This window comes from Schistocerca serialis, chromosome 3 (genome assembly GCF_023864345.2).
Source record: "Schistocerca serialis cubense isolate TAMUIC-IGC-003099 chromosome 3, iqSchSeri2.2, whole genome shotgun sequence".
Taxonomy (NCBI): Eukaryota; Metazoa; Arthropoda; class Insecta; order Orthoptera; family Acrididae; genus Schistocerca; species Schistocerca serialis.
Genome location: NC_064640.1, coordinates 749,186,107 through 749,193,431, shown reverse-complemented (window position 1 = coordinate 749,193,431; position 7,325 = coordinate 749,186,107). Strand labels below are relative to the sequence as shown.

Here is a 7,325-nt window from a genome sequence, read left to right as displayed (position 1 = left end):
TTTATCAGTGTTTTCCACATATTCCTTTCTTCTCCGATTCTGCGTAGAACCTCCTCATTCCTTACCTTACCAGTCCACCTAATTTTCAACATTCGTCTATAGCACCACATCTCAAATGCTTCGATTCTCTTCTGTTCCGGTTTTCCCACAGTCCATGTTTCACTACCGTACAATGCTGTACTCCAGACGTACATCCTCAGAAATTTCTTCCTCAAATTAAGGCCGGTATTTGATATTAGTAGACTTCTCTTGGCCAGAAATGCCTTTTTTGCCATAGCGAGTCTGCTTTTGATGTCCTCCTTGCTCCGTCCGTCATTGGTTATTTTACTGTCTAGGTAGCAGAATTCCTTAACTTCATTGACTTCGTGACCATCAATCCTGATGTTAAGTTTCTCGCTGTTCTCATTTCTACTACTTCTCATTACCTTCGTCTTTCTCCGATTTACTCTCAAACCATACTGTGTACTCATTAGACTGTTCATTCCGTTCAGCAGATCATTTAATTCTTCTTCACTTTCACTCAGGATAGCAATGTCATCAGCGAATCGTATCATTGATATCCTTTCACCTTGTATTTTAATTCCACTCCTGAACCTTTCTTTTATTTCCATCATTGCTTCCTCGATGTACAGATTAAAGAGTAGGGGCGAAAGGCTACAGCCTTGCCTTACACCCTTCTTAATACGAGCACTTCGTTCTTGATCGTCCACTCTTATTATTCCCTCTTGGTTGTTGTACATATTGTATACGACCCGTCTCTCCCTATAATCTACCCCTACTTTTTTCAGAATCTCGAACAGCTTGCACCATTTTATATTGTCGAACGCTTTTTCCAGGTCGACAAATCCTATGAAAGTGTCTTGATTTTTCTTTAGCCTTGCTTCCATTATTAGCCGTAACGTCAGAATTGCCTCTCTCGTCCCTTTACTTTTCCTAAAGCCAAACTGATCGTCACCTAGAGCATTCTCAATTTTCTTTTCCATTCTTCTGTATATTATTCTTGTAAGCAGCTTCGATGCATGATCACTATAACCTGCTTAACAGCATGTTGATCCAACTCTGGAACGGAATACAGCAGGACAAGTCCTTATAAGGCTACTGGAGATATGTGGCACCGGGTATCTACGAACAGGTGCCGCAATTCCCGTAAATAACTGGTCGGTGGGTAGCGGGGGCGGAGCTGTCGTGCGACACCGTTCCAAATGCTTCCCTCGGGTTCAGATCAGGCGAATTCGGTGACCAAGACATGAGCGTCAGTTAAATTATCATGTTCATTAAACCTCTGCACCACGAGTCTGGTCCTATGACGTGGGCAGATATCCTGTTTCTATTGATCCATGGTACAGTCTCGATTATCTCATTCGGACTGCAGTCTTAACTGACGATGTCGTTGGGTTAACAGGGGAACATGTAGAGGTCACCCTTTCTTTACCATTATACGACGAGCAATGTCCTCCAAAACATTTGTGCCTGCTTGACCTCCGACTTCCATTCTCTGTGATGACGTCCTATATCTTTCACCTACAGGTAGTTTCACAATCCTTCAACCACGTTCCATAGAAGCTCACGACAGCAAACAGCCTACCAGTTTCTCCGTTTCCGATATGTTCATTCCCAGGTGACGGGTCATAATCATCCGTCCTTTGTGACAGTAGTTTATGTAACTGTATTTCCCCATTTTCGGCCTGTAATATCGTTAGAGTGATTCCTGATTCTTCACTGCTCCACTTAACAATAGTTTTCTTAAGCCGTCACTCGCCCGCAACGTCACCAGGTGGCATTCAGTCACGTGATCGGTAGCGGTCATGATCAGAGCCTTGCGTAGAGATAATAAGATAAGAGAGATTAGCGTATGACAGGTCTTTTTTCTGTCGCACATAACGCGACTGGAATAGGAAAAAAACCATAATACTGGTAAAATTTAGCTTTTGCCACTCAGTATACACATATACACTCCTGGAAATTGAAATAAGAACACCGTGAATTCATTGTCCCAGGAAGGGGAAACTTTATTGACACATTCCTGGGGTCAGATACATCACATGATCACACTGACAGAACCACAGGCACATAGACACAGGCTACAGAGCATGCACAATGTCGGCACTAGTACAGTGTATATCCACCTTTCGCAGCAATGCAGGCTGCTATTCTCCCATGGAGACGATCGTAGAGATGCTGGATGTAGTCCTGTGGAACGGCTTGCCATGCCATTTCCACCTGGCGCCTCAGTTGGACCAGCGTTCGTGCTGGACGTGCAGACCGCGTGAGACGACGCTTCATCCAGTCTCAAACATGCTCAATGGGGGACAGATCCGGAGATCTTGCTGGCCAGGGTAGTTGACTTACACCTTCTAGAGCACGTTGGGTGGCACGGGATACATGCGGACGTGCATTGTCCTGTTGGAACAGCAAGTTCCCTTGCCGGTCTAGGAATGGTAGAACGATGGGTTCGATGACGATTTGGATGTACCGTGCACTATTCAGTGTCCCCTCGACGATCACCAGTGGTGTACGGCCAGTGTAGGAGATCGCTCCCCACACCATGATGCCGGGTGTTGGCCCTGTGTGCCTCGGTCGTATGCAGTCCTGATTGTGGCGCTCACCTGCACGGCGCCAAACACGCATACGACCATCATTGGCACCAAGGCAGAAGCGACTCTCATCGCTGAAGACGACACGTCTCCATTCGTCCCTCCATTCACGCCTGTCGCGACACCACTGGAGGCGGGCTGCACGATGTTGGGGCGTGAGCGGAAGACGGCCTAACGGTGTGCGGGACCGTAGCCCAGCTTCATGGAGACGGTTGCGAATGGTCCTCGCCGATACCCCAGGAGCAACAGTGTCCCTAATTTGCTGGGAAGTGGCGGTGCGGTCCCCTACGGCACTGCGTAGGATCCTACGGTCTTGGCGTGCATCCGTGCGTCGCTGCGGTCCGGTCCCAGGTCGACGGGCACGTGCACCTTCCGCCGACCACTGGCGACAACATCGATGTACTGTGGAGACCTCACGCCCCACGTGTTGAGCAATTCGGCGGTACGTCCACCCGGCCTCCCGCATGCCCACTATACGCCCTCGCTCAAAGTCCGTCAACTGCACATACGGTTCACGTCCACGCTGTCGCGGCATGCTACCAGTGTTAAAGACTGCGATGGAGCTCCGTATGCCACGGCAAACTGGCTGACACTGACGGCGGCGGTGCACAAATGCTAGCGCCATTCGACGGCCAACACCGCGGTTCCTGGTGTGTCCGCTGTGCCGTGCGTGTGATCATTGCTTGTACAGCCCTCTCGCAGTGTCCGGAGCAAGTATGGTGGGTCTGACACACCGGTGTCAATGTGTTCTTTTTTCCATTTCCAGGAGTGTATAATTGATATGCAAATTAAATAAATTGTGACAGATGATTGATTTATGACCTTAATCTATTGTTCTCCTAAATGATTTATGATCGCCTGAGGGTTGATTTAAGATCCCCTTGGGACAATCTGTCCTTCTGAGAAACCCCCACCCCATCCATCTCCCGCTCCTCCTCTCCCACTCCTCTGCCAAATCCCCAACCCTTCTCCCCTCCTCCTCGCCAATACAAGCACATTTTTGATATTAAATTAATCGACCAATTAAGTAAATCGATAAATTAATTAACACCTCCCCCTCTGGGAAATCCCCCAGGCCTCCTCCCCTCCTCCACATCCCCTCCCCCACATCCCCGCTCCTCCCCACCTGGAAATTGGTGGGGAAAGACTCAGTCCGTGCTGGAGAGCTAGGATCTCATGACAGGAAATTCAGATCAGTGTCAATTACGCAGTTTATTTACAAAATTCAGTTCACAGGGTTGGATCTCTCTCTCTCTGTTTTTTTTATTTTTTCGGGAAAAGCTCATCATTCTCTGCTGTTTGCACCTGCGCAACTCCTTTACTGCACTTCTCTGGGGCTCTCGCTACAACACGTCTGCTTCTCACAGTGTCTGTAAGCCTTGCTCCCAGGCCCACGGACAACTGGTGAGCAATTCCAACGCCCTCAAGAGACATCGCTGGCAACTACTGCCTGGTGATCAGATCACAAAGAGTGACGTGGTACATCCCCATGTGTATAGACAGACGAAAGCAGATCAAGTAATTAAATTTCAAGAACACTCGCCATATATGGGGAGTTTTGTATGCTGACATGTTTGAGAAAACAAGCACCCTTCCCCACACATTGTCCATAACCCACATGTTCACGAAGGCAGTCAAACACATACTGAGCAGTAGTTCACTATTCACCCACTCAACGGGCGCCTCGAGTGCCTGAACAGTCCAGCAACCCCAGACCAGAAGTCCGAATCCATTTGATACTTGATACATGGGAAACGACCTCCGTTCTCTCTCAAGAAGCTACTTCCTGTTTGTGTGTGAACCAATGTGTCACGCAAATGGAGGTTTTCATCCCTCCTCAGAATATTGGATTCCTATTGGCTAATGCTGAACCCGGGCCGCACGGGATTAGCCGAGCGGTCTTAGGCGCTGCAGTCACGGACTGTGCGGCTGGTCCCGGCGGAGGTTCAAGTCCTCCCTCGGACATGGGTGTGTGTGTTTGTCCTTAGGATAATTTAGGTTAAGTAGTGTGTAAGCTTAGGGACTGATGACCTTAGCAGTTAAGTCTCATAAGATTTCACACACATTTGAACATTTTTGCTGAATCCGGGAAGGTATATAAACACTACGCTCTCCACCCCCGTCCTCATTCTGTGTTGTCTGCGCTGGGATCATGTCGATTTGATTCCTTCCTCGTGTATTACTAATCTGTTTGCTTCGTCGTCGTCTTCTCTCTACCAACGTGAAACCTTCTGCAGCGGCATAAGGCAACAGCAACGTCAGTGGCATTGGCGGTAAACGTTCAAGGCAGTCACAAGAATGGGAATTACCTGGTAAGTTTATATTCAAATCGGCAACTGTATGTTTTTGTTCCACTAAGAATTTCGTAGTAGCACTATTAAATACATTGCGTCTTATTGTTTCAGCGTATATCCAACCAAATTGTGGATGAGCAGGAGGTGGAAAGGTTGCAGTGGCAGAGCAGCATCTTAAGTAATATATACATATATTCATCTCCATATACGTCATGTGCTGCTGTTATTTAGTGGTCAGTCAGTGAGTCTTTGTTGTTGTACGTGATATCGAATATCAAAATCTGTAACTGTAACTTTTTTTCTTTCACAAAGAATTCCGTAGTATTGAATACAAGTTATCTTATTGTTTCAATATATGTACAGCATACAACTGGTGAGCTGGCTGCTGAAAGCTGGCAACAGCAGCAGCAACAGCATTGTAAGTAGTATATATATGAGGTTCATTCAGATGAAACCTAGTCTGTGAGTCTGCCTTTGCCTTACACGTAAGGTGGCACCACGAAATTGCGGGTATGGTGGCACCATGTATTGGTAGAGAGACTAACGCGTGCGCACCGTTTGATGTTGCATAGCACCAGTGTGGTTTCACGCCGAAAAGAAGGTGGTCTAACAAGTTATCGTCCACTGCTGAACATGCAGGCGAGTAAGCAGGAACAACGAAGAGTGATTCGATTTTTGGCGGCAAAGGGAGTTAGAGACCGTGAAATGTATCGACAGATAAAGGCTGTGTATGGTGAGCACCGTCTGAGTCGTTCAAGTGTTGTGGAATGGCGCAAACCATTCCTTGAGGGGCACGAATCACTGGAAGACGATGCCCGTCCTGGACAGGCTCATCGTGTCATCATGCCGGAAATGGTTGCGGAAGTGAAAGCTTTAGTCTTGGACAACCGCAGAATCACTGTGGACGAGGTCCATCGGTTACTGAGTATTAGCGTGGGCACCACCCACACCACAACGCATCAACATTTGAACTTTTGAAATATCTGTGCGCAGTGCGTTCCCCACCAACTGACCGCCGAACAGCGCAATACTCGAATGGCGCCGTCTTTGAGTCATCTACAACGATATCACGAGGAGGAATACGGCTCTATGTCGCGTATTGTCACAGGTGACGAAACATGGTGTCGCCAATTTTAACTGGAAAGCAAGCGTCAGAGCAAGCAATGGAAAAATGCGGCTTCATCACCCCCAAAGAAATCAAAGGCCGTGCACACCAGTTCTGGTAAGGTCGTGATGTCTTTCTTTTTTGACGACAAGGGCCCACTGCTTGTCGAGTTCTTGGAACGGGGAACCATCATCAATGCCCAGCGTTATCAAGCCACTTTACAGGACCTTAGACGAGCCATCAAGTCGAAACGCCGAAGCATGTTGTCCAGTGGCATTATCCTCCTGCATGATAATGCCCGCCCACACGCGGCCAATGCGCTGAAGACGACATTGCAGCATTTTCGGTGGGAAACGCTGGAACATCCACCATACAATCCCGACCTTCCACCGTGTGACTTTCATATGTTTGGACCTCTGAAACAAGCTATTCGCGGACGTCGATTCGCAACGGATGACGAAGTGTGTGACTGGGTACAGGCTGGGATCCGACAGCAGCCCACTAGCTTCTTCAAGGATGGAATCGACCGACTTGTGTCGCAATGGGATAAATGTGCCAACAGCTTTGACGACTATTTTTGAGTACGTGTACTGCGTATAACTACATTTTTGAGTTAATAAAATCGGTACCGTTACTTTACACTAGTGACCGGGTTTTAGTTAAATGTCCTTTATACATTTCTTCTTATTAATAGTGCGTATACGTAATATGCTGCTGTTTCATAAGAATTTCATCTTATATGTAATATTGTGCATATTCTTTGTTGTTGTAGACCATTTCCTGGCAGAAGAAGAGGAACAGGGAGGAGCATGTGTCGAGGATAAGCAGGAGCTATCACAGATCTCCTGTAAGTGCACATTCTAAGAAATATTTTTTTCTCATAGTTTTTTTCTTATGTATATGTTTTCATTAACTGCAACGGCCTTGCCGCAGTGGATACACCGGTTCCCATCAGATCACCGAAGTTAAGCGCTGTCGGGCGTGGCCGGCACTTGGATGGGTGACCATCCAGGCCGCCATGCGCTGTTGCCATTTTTCGGGGTGCACTCATCCTCGTGATGCCAATTGAGGTGCTACTCGACCGAATAGTAGCGGCTCCGGTTAACGACAACCATCATAACGACCGGGAGAGCGGTGTGCTTAACACACGCCCCTCCTATCCGCATCCTCAGCTGAGGATGACACGGCGATCGGATGGTCCCGATGGGCCACTTGTGGCCTAAAGACGGAGTGCTTTCTTTATATGTTTTCATTATCAAAAAAATTAATATGTGGTTTTAGGTGATATCAGTGAGATGAACAGATGGCTCTTCCCCAATTCAGGTGCGGATG

At 47.6% G+C, this 7,325-nt stretch overlaps 1 pseudogene; it reads left to right on the top strand.

Moving 5' to 3' along the window:
• Positions 1-6,907: 6,907 nt before the first annotated feature.
• On the top strand, positions 6,908-7,025 carry LOC126471826 (5S ribosomal RNA; annotated as a pseudogene).
• Positions 7,026-7,325: the final 300 nt, after the last annotated feature.